The sequence below is a fragment of the Aphelocoma coerulescens genome (assembly GCF_041296385.1).
Source record: "Aphelocoma coerulescens isolate FSJ_1873_10779 chromosome Z unlocalized genomic scaffold, UR_Acoe_1.0 ChrZ, whole genome shotgun sequence".
Classification (NCBI taxonomy): Eukaryota; Metazoa; Chordata; class Aves; order Passeriformes; family Corvidae; genus Aphelocoma; species Aphelocoma coerulescens.
Window position 1 is genome coordinate 42,894,996 of NW_027184085.1, and position 17,166 is coordinate 42,912,161.

General features: G+C 39.5%; 1 long non-coding RNA gene across 2 annotated transcripts; it reads right to left on the reverse strand.

The window, feature by feature from the left end:
- Positions 1-11,376: 11,376 nt before the first annotated feature.
- LOC138103614 (uncharacterized) lies at positions 11,377-15,399 on the reverse strand. 2 transcript variants are annotated; one of them, XR_011147774.1, is made up of 3 exons: positions 14,942-15,399; positions 13,801-14,061; positions 11,377-13,313 (listed from the first exon to the last, which is right to left on the reverse strand). It is a non-coding gene; the product is annotated as an uncharacterized lncRNA (long non-coding RNA). The 2 variants fall into 2 exon arrangements; XR_011147773.1 differs by having other exon boundaries at positions 14,339-15,389.
- Positions 15,400-17,166: the final 1,767 nt, after the last annotated feature.

The window sequence follows — 17,166 nt, forward strand, 5'->3', positions numbered from 1 at the left end:
GAAAATTATGAGTGGGAGGAAGGGAGGGAGACAGGGCATGAAATACTTCAGTTTTCATATGCTGCTACAAAAGGTAAACAAGCAAGCAAATGTGCTCTTGTATCTGTAGAGAGATGTGTTACAGCTGGAGCACTCATCAGAATGTTTATATGCTGAATGGTTTTGCCTCTGTGCATGTGAAGTGTCATTATGCAGTGGAGGTATTGAGGATGTGGGATATTAATTCAGCACCCAGAGAGAAGAAAATACATTAGAAATTCTATTAACTGACTAATGACTTTAATTTTGATTTTGAAGAGAAATAATGGCGACTGACAAACTGTAAAGAAAAGCTGTACCGAGCCCTGATCCTGCACAGGAAAAACATAACCCAACATATTTCTGAAACAAAGATAATTTGGGACTCCTGACCCCCCTTTCCCCCTAAGGAAGGCCATTGAGAGCAGAACCAAATTGTGTCTTGCTTCCTTGCTGCCCCACTCCAATTACAATTTGTGCTTTTGTATTTCCCGATGGTCCTGGAGGATTAAGACATATTGCTAGAAAATAAGAGCTGTCTGTTCAAGTACTCAAAGACTGGCAAGGGTCCCTGTAATCTTGATAAGATAGTTTGACTGGGTCAGATACATCTGTATCCATCTAGTTTGTATTTGCTTTTCAAGAAGTTGCCTAAGGAAGAGGGCAAGGACAGGTGGAAATTACCAGAGTATTTCACACTGTCATCACTCCTGTACTGTAAAGATTAAGGTAGTCAGGACAAGTCACTGGCTCTGCTTGGAGCTGAATTCAGCACGTATGTTATGTAAGACTTCAGCTGCGTGAGGGTCTGAGGAGCTCAGGCTGCCCTCCACGTGAAAACAGATTTTGGGCACCACCCTTGTCACAGTGAAACAAGCAGCACAGGCCACATGCCAATCTGCCACAAAAATTTCCTCTCCAAAACTGACCTACTAATTTACTTTAAAATGCTCACATAAAATGCTCACAAGGACAGGTAATCTTTCACAGACTTGTTTGAAATGTACTCTTGAGCTAAGAAATAATAAGACATTATGCTGACTTAGTTACTCTATCCACCTGTCTTAAAGAAAGACTGAAAATGTCACATGTATTATCTATGCTGATCTAATACATTCAGATTTTAGAGGAGTGGGATTTCAGCTCTGTTTGTGTCCCCAGAATTTCATGGTGAATAAAATGCAGCATTAGCTGCATGCTGTATGCTGTTCACCCTGAGCAGTTCTGGGCCCTTTGTGCCAGCTCTGCTATACCCAGGGATGAGATGCTGAATTCATCTCAGTACCAAAGAGTGCTGACCCTGGGCAGGCATCCCTAGCCAGTTTTTAAATAATCAGACTGGCAAGCAACTCAGTTCTGAGATCTCTACTTACCAGCCAGCCTACAACCACTTTCCAGTAGTGATTGCTTCCACCAACTACACCATGTATTTCGGACAGTCCGAAGACTGAAAATGGGAATAATTTGGACAATTTGGAAACATACATATCTCACAAGGGTTAATTTTAAAGGGATGGAGGTGTCATATGCCTTTATCATTTTTTTAGATAAATCTAGAGATAGAGAAACCCTGCCAAAACTATTCCCTTCCACACATACCTCATAATCCAACCCTATCACTCAGCTGAATAAGGCACCAAGCAGACACAGGAGTCAGCTGTGGAGTTTAAACATCCTGCTTTGGTTTTCCCCAGACCCGTGCATGGTTTACTGCTCCAGATGGATCCTCATAACTCTGTGAGGCCTGATGAGATTAATCCAAGGGTAAAGTGCTGGCTGATGTCATCATGGGAGTTCTCCCACTGAATTTTCAAAGTTTTGAGGAATCTAGAAGGGTCTCAGTCAACTGGAAGTTGGCAAAGGTTGTGATAATTTTCAAGGGCAAGAAGGATGACCGTGGTAACAGCTGTGCCTTTAAATCACAGGAGTTCAGGAAAGTGGCATAATTCAGGGCATATATCCCACTAACCAGACATCTCTCTAACTTTACTGGCATGTAACTTTAGCTAATGATCATTACAAAATAAATTTTACAACTGTAATATTTTTACATCTCTTGAATGTGTACAAAGTCCATAGAGTACATGAATATACTTGAAAAATTAAAATTGTATCAAGTGAACACCATGGGAAATGAGGCACTTACCATTCTTTTAGAAATACATCTTTTTTGTTTGGACTACATGGAGTTCATGCACTGAATTCTGGGATGCACCAACACTGGGATTTCAAATGTCAGATACATCTTAGCAGCTCATTAGCTGTGGGATGGCATTAGATATTAGGTGGGGAACTGCTGGCACAAAATAGAATTTAACAGTTTACTAACATCTTGATGAGGGCTTTAAGGATGTCAGTGGTATTTGAAAAATGGCAGTGGCAAAAAGGAACATTTTGCACTTTCTAACTGTAGCTAAAATGCTTTGCTGGATTGAGATGCAGTTTAACGTAGCAGAGAATGGGCATAACAGAAAAGTCCATTAAAAAAATTAAAGCCCATTTCTTTCAGGACATATCTAACATTTCTGGATCATCAGAACAGATTAGAGTGGTTTCTGGTTTGTTGTCATGGAACTAGCCAGAGGGGAAGAGCTATGGTGCCTAGCCCTTACCTGCAGTCCCACAAATGTGAAACATGCCTCATACATGCAAGGTAAATTCTGTTTTCACCAAGAGTATTAGGTGTTTAGGGGATGCATAGATATTTTCAGACATTATATTATATTATTACTTTTTTGCCACGGATTAAAGAGCTGCAAAGATAAGAGCAACCAAGAAACTGTCTCCAGGAGTTCAAATATGAGTTAGGAATAGATGTGTTTACCAGGGCCAAGGAAAGGACGGTGCTGGGTAGCACTCAGCACTCAGTGTGTGATGTACCCAGGCTGCAGATACTCCTGCTACAAGAATACCACAGTACAGTATGTGGCATGCTTAGAAGCAAGTGGCTTAATAGATTTTGCTGAGTGCAAAAAGGGGAAATTAACCAGCAGCCTGGATGACGCTCACATCCCTGGAGATCTAGTGCTTAGCTATCTGACTGAGCTACAGAAACATGAAAATGGTGGTCTCCCTGGCAACACACATAAATGTGAGTTTGCCTGAAAACCTACATCTAGGTTCAGGGCTGAGGCATGTCACTACCAACGCTGAACATTTTGTTTTAATGTATTTGACATTCAGTGCTTGCTTTTTAATAAGCAGCAGCCTCATAAGTGATGGCAGATGATCAAGGCTCAGAATTCTGCAATAAGCGGAAGTAATAAGAGATCCACTGTAAATTCTAGTGGCAGAATTGAAGTTTTAGTAAGTATTCAAGGCCAGGTGGCATGGGGGTCTGGTCTAGCAGAATGTGTCCCTGCCTATCATGGCGGGGGAGTTGTGATGAGATAATCTTTAAGGTCCATACTGTTCTATGATTCTGTGATTCTTTGAACTTCTTCCTTCATTGATAAGAAATAAATACAGGCACAATCATACACCATTAAAGTCACTGGAAAGCTCAAACCTTTACTCGAACACATAGTTAGCATTACATTTTGGTTTATTTCTTGAAGATCTTTGTTCGTGCTTCTAGGAGTTCTGTTTCTTTTCTTATCCAAAGGATGTGATAGTCCTTCATCTTCCTGTCTGAAGCTGAGTTTCCTCTGACTTTTGTGAATGTTACTGTGGCGTAATGATAACTAAGAGCAACTGAAGCAGCTGGTGTATTGTTAACTTACAATCTGTGCTTTGCCTCCTATCCTCGATTAATCTATGCTATTACCTTCTTTAACTAGTGAGCTTCAAGCAGCTACAGTTTAGAAAACAGCAATAAAGTGACTTGTACTACCTCTCAGGATTCTGGCTCTCAGAAGCCATCATGGAAGACTCCTATTTTAACACACTGCAAGTGCTGCTGCAATATCTCCTTCTTCCAGACACCCACATATGTTCAAACTATCTGACAAGGTGTTGAGAGACATTCAACTAGTTTAACCACCACCACATTCAGGTGAATTCAGGTGCTAATTTCCACCACCTGTTGTTGTTGCTCTCCACAGTCTACTGTTCTTCTAGTTTAGTCTGGAAAAAACACTGCAGACAGAAAGCTTTGACAAGTATTTAGTAAGAGGTTGTCTTTGTTCTGCTCCCTCTATATCTTCAGAGGCTTCTCTGTTTCTTGCAACTGTTTTTTTCCCCAGTGCCCTGGCCACATGGCCAGAGATGACTGCACTGTACAAACAGTGTGAGGCACACAGCAAAAAGAAGGCATTCACATTTTAAAGACATCAAAAATGTTCCCAGTGACAGTCCTCAGAATGAGGTGTGCTGTATAGCAGCATCCTTCCATCGGTGCCAACTGCAGTGAGTTTGCATAAACTAAGGTGCAGAAACTAAACACGGTGAAAAAACCCAAACATAACCAAGTGTTTGCAGGCATTCGGGTGACCCATTTGCAGAACAACAGAACGTAAGTACTCTATGAGACAGGCAGAGTGTAAGATATTATATATTAATAGAAGGGCATTCAAATATACTTGGGTCCCACATAACCTGCATACAACATAAATATATGATAGATGAAAGCTATTCAATAATTGCAAGTAATTACCACAATTACCTTCCCTGCAGACTGAGATTGCCTGCTTGAGGAAATATTTGCAAATTGATTTGGCATATTTTTTAAAAAAAAATTTATTTTTCCTTCTTTTTCTCCATTTTTTGTTTTCCATAGGAAAATGTGTTTCTACTTATCTCTTTCCCTTTGAGTTTATTTGATAAGTTTGTCAATACAAGTGCACACAGCTGTAGTTGAAGAGCATCTGAGAGGCATGTCTGTGCCAATGCATGAAAAGGGGAATTAAATACATTCTGAAAAGGCAAAGTCATTGAAGCTGCCACAGCTTTGAGTATGTAAGCTTTGATTTTCAGCTCATAGTAGCAGACTAAACCAACAGGATCAGAGCACTTCTCAAGTTTGCTTTTAGTGGGGGAGAGTGGGGAGGAAAAGAGATCAGCAATGTGGATTGGAGCTAAATGGCAAGTTTTTAAGAATAAAACGCACACCTACCACCAAACTATTTAAATAACGGATTGTAAGTGCCTTTTAAATCATTGAGAATAGCAAAAGGTCTTCCAAAGGTTACATCATACTTACTGCTGAGAATTTCTATTGTCACCTTCAGTGCAAATTTCTTTCTACTATTGTGTGTTGTTCAGTGTGAGCCACTCTTCTATATTTATCCAGGATAAATTAGGAGGCATTGAACTGCAGAGATCTTAGATTTCCAAAGCATGTTTCCTCAGCTGTAAAACTGAACTACAGTACTTACCTGCCTACAAAAAGGCTGCTCTTCTGTGGAGTCTTCCAGACAAGATGTGATGACTGCATGGCACTGAATGCAACACTGAACTGCTACATCTTGCCACAAAAAGTTCTTAGCTGGTACAGAGGATGAACTGGATGTTATAACTGTCCATCAACTTGAGTAGTTATTTTTCATGTGAGACCATTCCCTCCCCAGTCAAACTCAGGAATCTGTCTATTTATTTAAGCTGCTTTCATGGGGATTGCATGCTGCAGCTGGAAAAGTCTCTGCTGAAGGTTTTCACTGTTTCAGAGGGTTTCTTTCTGCCTAAATTGGGTGTTGCAGTTAGAAGAGAGAATCTTTCTTAAAAACCAAATAATTTTTAAACACACTCACCAAACTATGCTCCTCACTAGAAACTGATGCCTTTCTGATCTGTAATTTCCTTTTCCAGCAGAATCATCTGTGGAGTTATATGCTTATTAGCTCATTGCATGAGCATGCTTATCTGAAAGCAGCTTTAAAATGTGCCAGTGGCTGAGCAAATTTTAAAATGGACTTTTTAATATTTTGCATATGGGATACAGCACTATTTCAAGTTAGTAAATAGACAAGTACAAGAAGCCCCAAAAATGTGGTTATTACTCATCTCCCAGATCAAAAGTTACAGAAATTATCCATTTGTTGTTACTTCATATTCCATTTGCAGTAGCAATAGATCATAATGAGTATGACTACAAAAGAAAGTGGTGGTTAGAAAAACATTGCTCATATATTTGTTAAAAGTACAACCTAACACATGATTCAGAGAATGTCTATACTATCTCCTTCTCCCTATAAGGAAATGTCAGGTTAAACCTAAGTTTTTGTTATTCCCCAAATACAAATTTGATCACCCTTGCAATCCTAACCCAAACCTCTTATTTGTCAGGTCTCCTGGAATAAAGGTCCAGTAAGTAGAATTGTGCAAAGTGCATTCAAGAATTTAAAGTGAATGAAGTAATGCCTACAGTGTGGTATAGAACTCTGCTATCAGTGCTACAATCCATAAGTCTCTGCTTTTGCTACTGTGCATAAAGGAAGTCAAGTATCCAAGAATGCATATACTTGGGACTGATCTCCCCCTGAGTCTTTCCTGGACACCCTCCCTAAAAATTTCTACCCTCGACCAAACACTCCTCTATTATCTGAACAAGCACAGCTGAGAAAGCTTCTAAAAAGTCAGTGACATATATAAATAGGCAGATAGGTAAGTAGCTACAAAATAGAGACTTCAAAGCAATTTTTGAATATTTGCTCAAATATTAACTTCTTTGTTTTACAGCTTCAGTTGGTGGAACAAATCCCCACTTCTTTTGTCTAACAACAGTATTTGTAGGTACTACTTTCCTGCTATGACGAATACCTATAGTGAAAAGTAGTTTGCAGGCTATAACTAGTACAGATCAGTTTAATTTTTTTACCTTAACCATATGCTTAATTTGATAATATCAATTTGAGTTATTTTATGGTCCTTTTTTCCTTCTTTTTTTCTTTTAGTTTTTTTTTTTTTTTTTTCTCTTTGTGGAGCTTCAGAGTTTTTCACAATTATTTAACTTTTTTTAGAGTATAAGATGTCCCAGTCATTTGTTGTCCTAAAATTATATATTTGGAAAGAATTTATACAAAAATAAAGTACTAAATGAATTACTAAATGATCATATTGATCATGTCGTTGTACTATAGGCTTAAATGCTGATGGTTTCTGGGTTCAAAATTTTGTTAATACTGATTAAGATTCCTGGCTGAAATAAGGAAGTAGATTGTAGTTACAGAGATCCCCAATTTAATGTAAGATATCTGGAAAGGATTTAATTCCTTTGTCTATTTCTGTAGTTGTTAGTTAGACATGTTCTTACCTATCTATTCTATTGCCTATATAATAATTCCAGTCATGCCTTACTTTTCTATAAAATCTCATTCTCTTCTCTTTACCTTGGGATTATCAAAAGAGCATAGCCTTGGCATTGGACTCACATAATTTTCATCAGTTCAACTGATTAAGGAAGTATAGTTCAAACAGGTTTAATAGCTTTTAAAACATAAATAGCTTTTAGTTATAATCTTTAAATGTGAGTTCTGATAAAGACTTAGATATTACCAGACTCCTTAGAAGCTGAAACACTCACCATTTCTTTTGTAATCTACAAGGATCTGGTCTAAAGATATGTTGTAAATTTCCAGGTAAATGAAATGTAATTTCTGTCATGAAAATACATAAACAAGGGAAAGCAGGGAACAGATTGAGGTTGGTTTCTCAAGAGATCTTAGTTCCATGTGCATAATTGTAAAACACATTAGTAACACTGTCTCTCACTAAAATTTTTCCACAATAATTCTTTCAAGTGCTATATTTTTTTTTAAATATGGCAGTGCAGAATATTTTGCCTGAATGCAAGTTACTGTGAAAGATAATAAACCTTTTCAAAATGCCAAAGTGGTTTCTTAATTATGAAATCCCATAATGAACTAATATAAGAAAAAGAGGACATATTTTTTGCTATTTATCAGGCAGGAATTTTGTGAGGAATGTCTCATACCCTGCTAGATGTTATGCTGATTATTAGTAAGGGCAATCATCAAAGCAGATCACAGCAAAGCAGATGTGCAGTCAACAAAAATCACTGTTCATTGGTGATTTGCTATTTGGACTAAATTCATTAGATACAGTGCTTCACTAGAATATCAAAAGAGCCAAAGATACTAGGCTCTAAACTAGGAGCTCAAAAGCAAAAATAAAGGCAACAAGATACATTAAGTGCATCTCAAGGTTCAAAACACATGACCACAGCTGTAGTTGAAGAAGTAAGGTATAGAAAGGGTTTCAGCTTTTCAAAGAACATGCTGCCATTTTGACTGTGTACACCAACACATGAAGACTACTGGGGAGAGATAACCAAGACACATGAGATTATCTTGTAAAAACAAGTTAAATGAAGCTGGAGATTTCAGTAAGGAAGGCCCCCACTTTGGACCTGGGAGTACGACACATGTACGACACATGCAAGGAAGTTATTGGTGTCGTTATCCTAAAAAAATGATCAAAATTGTACTTTTTAATGTCACAGTACTGCAGTGGCTGGTTAGCCTATGGTACAAAGGACGAAGAGAGCTCTCGGGTAAGACACTCCCTAGTACCAGAGACTTCTGTCAGGTTAGGGTGAGAAGGGAAGCCTCTCCCAGAAAGCTTTGCTCTGTAATGGTAATCTACCCCAGTTCTGCATTCCTGGTTGGCCACTGGCCACCCCACCTCCTTGACACCTTATATCTTCCATGCCGTAGAAAGTTCTCCACTCCAGGTTTCCCCCATTGGCTTCTGTCCCTCACCACTCCCCCAGAGCTTCCCAATTGGTCCCCATTCCCTAGTCCTGCCTTTCTAGCGCCCCTGTGCCCTCAGATCATTGGTCCCTGGTGCTGGCCCTGCTCCCGTACTTAAACTTGAGCTCTCTGTCATACATAAAATTCCTATTAGTGCTTGGTCTTTGCATATTAAGTGCTTTAATTAATTTTGAGTTAAATATTTTTAAATTGAATGTTAAAATTAACCCATCAGCCCAGGTACACAAATCAAGTTTTATTATTTTGGTTTTCACTCGTTCCAAGCTGTTCATTTGTGCCCTTCCCAGTAAAAAATCCCCAGTTAAAAGTTCCCCAGTTAAAATCCCTTTTCAAACATTAATCACTTGTACACCATAAGAGTTATCTTTCCTATGTTTACTGTATACTTTTACAAGTGTTTTAAGATGTGTTGGATGTATTTTTTTATGTTTTTACTTGTACTTTGGTTCCAAAGAAGATTTCAAAACCCCAGTTCCAACAAACAGCACAGCCCCCACAGCCATTACCCTGTAAGCTCCATAGCAACCTGAATTTTAATGACCCTTATCTCAACTAATACCACCCCTCTGACCAGGATGAGCCATTGGTGGACAGAGATAATCTGCCAAAGGGAAAACACCAATCACCTTAAACCAAAGGGGCGGGCTGTGGGTGGACTATGGGTGGACTGTGGGCGGCGCAAAAGCTATAAAACAGGGAGCACAGGAAAGACACGCCCTCATTTTCCCTTCCTCTCCAGTTGAGTTCAGTGCTGGAGAAACCTACTCCTTTCCAGGAGCCTTTTAGAAATATATTTCTTTTTGACCAGCCTAGCACTGCAAGCCCTTTTTTTTCTCTACCTGAGGTGCAGTGCTGTCTAAGCCTGAAGATCTCGAATCCCTGCGCTCCTGGGGCATACCTCCTGAGCCACTAGGATCCCAAATTTTTATATTTTTGCAATTTTTCAAATTTTCTGTTTTAATAAATTGTTTTAATTTTTAACTAAGAGTTGTCTCATTCTTCACACTCTCCATTGTTCTGGGTCTTTGCTTCTGGGACTGTTCACAGTGTGGAAGCAATAAACTGCTCCTGTGGAAATCTATGCAAAGACCCTTCCTGCCTGTGTCGCCGATCCATATTACTGAAGCTATCGGTGCATTTGTACATGCACACGTGTGAGAGTGTGGCTGATCCTGCTGAGCGACTTCGCTTTGGAGGCGCTTTTTAGAGATCGCAACACCTCGTGCACAGAAGCTGCAGAGCTCGAGACAGCGATACACTACTGCTGGTGAAAGCCTGGCATCTGTACTCTTGAAGAGCGGAAAATGGAGGGAGATGGTCTGTAGCTACAGGAGGTGAAGAGTTCTGTTTGCTTGATTTCTTTTTGCTTTTGCACACAAGAAAACAGGATTAGCCAGAATGAACAATTCTCTTCAGTGCCAAGCAGCACTAAAATAAGGTTCCCATATCCAAAAATAAGGTGGGTAAAAGCATCAGAATTACAAGCTCAACACTTGAGTTCAAACAAATTTTTATAGTATTTGATAAACCCTTAAGGAAAGAGTAGAAAGTTCCTGAATTTTCACAAAAACAAGCAGAGGAATACATAAGCAAAAAGCCTGTGAATCATCAAGGGATATCAGAGACACTGCTAAAGATGAGCCTTATTAAAAGTCACTGGAACTCAGTATGTAACAAACAGCATATGCCCACACTCTGCAACCACTTAAGAGTGGGTGCTCTCAATCAAGAGGAGATCTTCTTGAAAGATATCAGCATGGCAGTTCCTCAGCTTGACATGAAAGAAATATTTTTTAATGCACATGAAAATCGTCTGTGATCCAAAAAAGTTAATAACTAAATATTTTTTTTCCTAGGTTCAAACTAATAGAGGCACTGAAAAATGCATACAGCCAAAAATAAGCCTGGGCAAGTAAAAGAGATGATATTCCCAACACTGTTAAAAATAGCTCCTGGAAGAGGAAGAGGTTTATTGCTGCCAGAAAAAAAAAAAAAAATCTATTAACATCCCTGAGACTGTCTTACCAAGCACAAGTAGATAGGAGATTTTGCTTATCAAGTGTTTCATTTTTAGATGGAGTATCTGTTATGAAATTACCTTGGAGACACATTTCACAAAAAAATAAAGGTGAAATCGTACTTCCCATTATACCCATGCAAAATGTCTTAGTGGAAAACAGCAGGAAAATAATAAAATATGTCCTACCAAAATGAGGCAGACAGGCTTTGATGCTTACTCAGTTATGCTAAAAAGCACTGGTGAGATATAGCTCATCACCAATGACTTTTTAAGACCTGCATTAGAAATTAACATCAGGATATCTACTGACCTGCTGGTGTGTATTGACAAAGAAGGCAAAACAATATACTCAAAATATGAAGTTCCAGGAAATAACAATATTTTTTGAAAATAAGATTGTATCCACCTCTGGTGGGAAACACCAGAGGCAGGCAGTAGTCAGACATAAATGGGCACCTGCAGCACCTAAGTGATGTCTGCAGGTCCCAGCAGGTTGAGAATTTAGCTGTAGAGATGTTTGTTCAAGAAATCCTCATAGAGACAATTATTACATTAGGCTGTAATAAAGAAGTCCCAGAACGTGCCACAGCTACGAGCAATAGATTAAACAAAGCTAAATGATGTGCTGACATCCACAGAGCACTTCATATAAAAGCACTTCAGGCTTGCTCACTGGCTATTTATCAAATTTATTATACAGTGTTGATGTTTATTAGCTGTTTGTTACATTTGGCTGGGAGGAAGGAGAAAAAGAATGGTAATTTTTAAGAGCATGCAGCCTAAGCCATATTGATTAACAAAAACTCTTCATCAGCAAGACAGCTAATGATCCAAGTGTGTTTTGAATTCCCAGGTTTAAAGTGGCTTTTCATGCTGAGACAACCTCTACACTGCAAAGTCATGACTTTCCCAAACTTTCTCTTTTCTTCCAGAAAGGTGCACAAATATCAGTGGGTTTGGTACCACTACAGGGAAATCAGGAGGTCTCCCTCTTCTCAGCTTCACTGCTTTCAAAGTTTAATACACAGTTGAAGGGATGGGGGAGAGAAGATAATAAAGTGGAGGAAGGTGTACCTGAGTGCAATGCCAGTACATGTTCATCTGCAAGACACGTGCTGAAAGATTCCTTGGTTCCAGCCAGAACATACTCTACAAAATACATACAGGCTTCATGCCATATAGGCCTTATTTATATTTTGACACTGGGCTTCAGACAGAGTCCTCTGAGAACAGGAATAGTTTATTTTTAGCCCACATCATAATGGTGAGTTTCCATTTCTTTAACACAGTAACACAAGACTTGTCAAGATTTGCTGAAGGGTCCAATTGTTCTCATAACTCTGCTCTATCTTCATACTCTTGGAGCAAGATTACTCTCTGCTTTTGCATGTTTCCCTGTCAGAGCCTTCATTATTCTAACAGAAACTTGCCTACACCAAAATAAATGGAGACAACTGCAACCAAACTTAATTGTCATAATAGATTTCTCTCAATGCTATTTTCTACTGCACTTCACAAGCTCCACTATGGACAAAGGAACAAGGGCAACAGGGGCAGGACCTAGGATACCACAGCATCCAGGGTTTTCTGCAGGTGAACCTACTCACTAATATATTTCCTGTTGCTATTAAAAGACAAAACAAAAACAAAACAAAAACAAAACAAAACCCCCCCCCAAACCCCAACAAGATTGTGACCTATGAGCTTTCCATGCCTCTTCAGCAGCATTTCATCCACCATGATATGCTGTATTTCTGCTTTCATTATTAGAAGATTAATAAAGCCATATGGCATCTGAAGGGCTCTCATAAAAGTAGTTTCAATGCACATTTACTGTGCTACCTTTCTGTCTTGTTTTTTACCCAGTATTCTTGTTCCATGTCTTCTTTGTAACACTGTTGTACAAAGACATGATAAGGGCAAAGGGGATTGATTTAAGCTGGTTGATATTAGATTGGATATTAGGAAAAATTTCTTCAACAAAAGAATTACTAAACACCAGAATAGCCAGGCTGACAAGGGATGTAGATGAGTCACCATCCCTGGAGGTATTTAAAAGACCTGTATATATGGCACTTGGAGACATGGTTTAGTGATGGACTTGGAACTACTGGGTGCCTTACTCCGTGTTGGTAAGCTCTTGACCTTTCAGAGCACAACTGCATTGATTTAATCTTCTACTGATCTATTTTTCCTGGACAAACTTCCTTTCAAGTTATTCCCATGGAATAATATGGTACAGGATCATGCATTTTGTATTTAGAACTGTAAACTAATTGTGAGATATGGCAAGGAAGAAAAAAATCTATTGTAGAATAATAATTTGAAGTATCATATTGACAAAAAACCCCTCATGCTCTTGCACCATTTCTTTTAGTACTTCAAGGACTAAATCTGATGGTGTCCTCTTGCTTTGCTTTTAGGCTCACTGTCTCAAGTGCATAACTGGGGAAGAAAAGAGGAAACTCTACATTTGTTAGAGAATGCATTTTAGCTGCATAAGCTGCTGAAGGTTTTTCTTTTTTTCTTCAGAGCAAACTCCACTCATGTAATGTACATAATGGGCTTCCTGTATTGTGAGGGTTGGCATAAGGAACATATTCTTTCTGAAAAAGAAGAATGTTATTTTCTTAAAAGTATGTTGAATGATTCATATACAGGTATTCTGTAACTGTAAAGCATTCCTGATCTATTTCATGTGAAACATGAAAACTCAAATCTTTTCAAAGTAATTATTTGCTAAAATATATAGTGCATGCTTACATGCAGATTTGTCATGCAAAATGACACTTAAAAACTGTCAGGAGACCGAGTAGGACTGCAGACATAGTTAGCTGTGAAAACAGGTGACTTCATTGCAACAACTAAGTCAACATCAGCATTTACATGCACGCAGAGAGGGACATGGGCAGAACAGAGCAGATTTTGGCACCAATGCTGCCTTTGGGTCAGCAGGCATTGCCCCAGAAGGAAAGGGTTGTGGTCCACTGCAGCCTGCACCAGAGCTGATCCATCCTGCTGCTCAAGTCATTTTTCCCCTTAGGAACTGCAAGAGTTCCTGCAGCAGATTGAAGAATTGCAGCAACTTCTCACCTGGAAATGGACAGTGTTGGGTTGGTCTCAGACATGGCACCTGTATGGGGTTGAGGTGTAGGCTGACACTGGCACTGTAGTAGGTGCTGGTGCTGGACTTAGGCCCATCTGGACCACGATCCAGTTGTAGAAGTACTGAGTGAGGGTGGAGACTCCAGGCAGTTTGGCTCTGGCACATCCTTTCCTCCCGCTGGTCACACGGAGTTACGAGAAGAAGTCAGCATGGTTATCTTTGCTGACAAGAGTCCCTCCTCTGTCACCCTGCAGCAGAGAAGAGAGGATTAAGGTGGTGTAGTGGTTTGGTCTAAAATACTCATTACTGTTTATCTTCTGTGAGATAAGAATTAGGAGAAATGCAAAGCAGGCACCAACTTGAATGAATATAAAGAAGTTTATTAACAGACCTAAAAGAAGAAAAGAAAAAAAAATTATACCACCTTTAGAACTCTCCTCCTCCCCCCACCTTCCTCCCTTCTCCCACTGACAATGTAAAGACAACCCTTAAGATGTTCAGTCTGTTTACCACTTCCATAATAACCTTGTTCAGTCCATTTAGAAAGAGAAGTCTCTTTTTGCTCGTGCTATGAAAACAGTATCACACCGAGACAGCCACCCACTTCCAAATATTGTTCAGTCCATTTAGGAAGAGGAGTCTCTCTGCTTGCGATGTGAGTCCCTTCCCCTGACTTGCAGCTTTTCCCGCAACTGCTTTCGAGGGTCCACTCTTGAAGTTTTTCGGGGTACAATTTTAAGGTTGAGCTGTTCAGAAAAAAAACAGAGGCCCTTCTCCTTCCCTGGGAGCAAAGGGTCATCTTCATCTTTGAGACTATCACTGGAAGCATCTCTAGGAATTGAGGTTTTTCTCCTTTCCTCTTTGGAGCAAAAGTCCTCATCTGGTTCATCTGGTTCATCTCTCTCTGTCCAAACTTCTCATGAAATTACAGCTGCGTCAGCATCTGCCTATCTCAGCGCAGGTGCTTCTGCTTATGAGTTGAACACTCCACCCCCCATATCTTCATGAAATTACAACAGGATACTCTGATATATCATAGCTTCACAACAGACTTTCAGCTTTAAGCATCTCCTCTCTCTCTTCCCTCAGGTTTTCAGCTCTTCACAGCAATAAAAGGGTTAATCTCACCTCGGCCTTACAGCTGGAATGTGGCTTATCGCAGTTGGTCACCTGACCTCTGCCGGACAGAGGTGCCGCTTTGCTGAATCTCGGCCGCAGTGGAGGGGGGGGGTTCCGAGCCGCTCCGGCTGCCCACGGCAAGGCAGTGGGGGGGGTTCCACAGCTGGAACAGGCCCATGGCTCCAGGCTGGCCGTGGCCCGGCCCGGCCTGGCCCAAGCAGGGCCTGGCCGGGCCTGCTGGCCCCTGCACGGGGCCTGCAGCCACCTGTGCCAGCGCCGGAAACGAGAGAGAGCTTGGGGGGGGAGTTTGTCTATTCTTAAGTGTGTATCACAGAGGCGGTCACAACTTTAAGTGGCTTAAAGAATTGTCCATATTCAAACTGGCCAGCTGATAGGTTCTATCAGGTCCCAGAGGAAGCTGTAAGCACCCCTTAGCAAGGATATCCCTTCCGGGACTATGCTTGCCAACCTATGACAGGTGGTATTGGGTAGTTGCCAGCAAGTAGAACTCCAGCTTAACTACAGATATTTTTAATAGTAAATAACTTAGCTAATAGCTATTTTCTGTTGCTACTATTTATTTACTATCCCATAAGGACTGGATGTCCTACAATATCACTCTCTTTGGGGAACACGGGTACAAAAAAAAGTAACAAACACTTATTCTGTACCTATTCAGAAAATTGCACTGTAGTGATGCTCTTCTATCAGAGCCATTCATATGAGCAATGAACTTAATCATAAAACAGAAAAAGATAATTTAGTCACAGAAATAGAAAGCTGTACTCTTGTTCTTGAAAGAAAGGCAGACTAGGATTTGCATAGTTCATACGGAAACATTTTTCCCTTCCTAGAAAGCAGTATTGGATGTGCATTGTAGAGTCAAATGAGAATGTTTTATTGAAAATACATTATTTTCATGTTTTACTCTTAATTCTTCTCTTTGGGGCTTTGTTGCATAAAATTACTATGTGTCAGAATATATAATCTAAACAATCAAATTCTGGGGAAAACCAGAATGTTTATACATGTCCATATCTCAGATAGGTGAACTGTCTTTAGTGAGTCAGCACCTATGCAGACACAGAGATTTGTGGAACAGAAATACTTGTAAATGGTGCAAAAGAAAGTATAACTATGTGAAGAAAGCAGAAGCATAAACTGTTTGAAAATGTCTAGCAGAAATTTAAAAGTAATGAGTCTATGAAGCCAGTAAATTCAAATCAATTATCTACAGTGTCCTCCTCAGACACTTCTCTCTACTGGAACAATGAAAGCTCCCTGTCTCAAAAGATAGACCAATGATTCCTAAGGCGTCTTGTTGGCCTCTGATTTGCCATTTAGATCATGTGCCAGAGCAGCTCACCTTGAGGCAGACTACAGTTGGGATCTTGTGTGTTCTGTGTAGGCTTTCTTTGTCTACTTTGTCTTTGATGGGTCGATTAAATTTTAACTCGAAGAGCATAATCTAGTGTTTGTACAAAGGAGGGCTCAAGATAAAATGGCTTTCATGCATGTCACTAGGAATCCTAGATTGGACTGAAAAGTCATGCAAGCATTTGTTCATAAATTTCTTTGCCGTAAATACCTTTATTTGAATTTAATGATTTCGCAATTGATTTCTTAAGACCAGGATTGGGCTATCACAGTTTTCAATATAAATATATTGGCTCCTTGCCCTTTCTTTTCCTGTGTTTTTGCCCCTGCCAGTGAAGCCTCAGTGTTGTCATTGGCTACAACTGTATGTTCATTACTTACGCACCCACATGGAGCAAATAACCATTTCATATTGCCAACTTTATTTTTTTCTAACTGGGCTGGCTATGTACAGTGCTCACTAGATCTAAATATATCTTTTGCTGAGCAATCAAAGTACTAAAGATTATTACTAAAGATTCTCTCAATTTTTGAGAGAATTAAGCAAAATTTTTAAAGGGAACCCTTAATGTCTATGTGGATGTAAAGAAATACATACTGTTAAGATTATTTTTTAATTAAAAAGATATTTTAAAGAAGCATTACATTGGTAATAATAATCACATTGTCATCAACTGGAGAAGATTCTAGGAAATACTGCAGTATTAGGGAAGGTATAAAAGCCTTGAGGCAATGAAGAGCCTCCCAGGGGCTCACCTTTAGTTTTTCATTTATTAAAAAGTAGTTTAATCATTGCCACTGGACATACAATGATTCCACATTTGCAGTACTGGCTAAAAATTTAAAATGTTTCTATG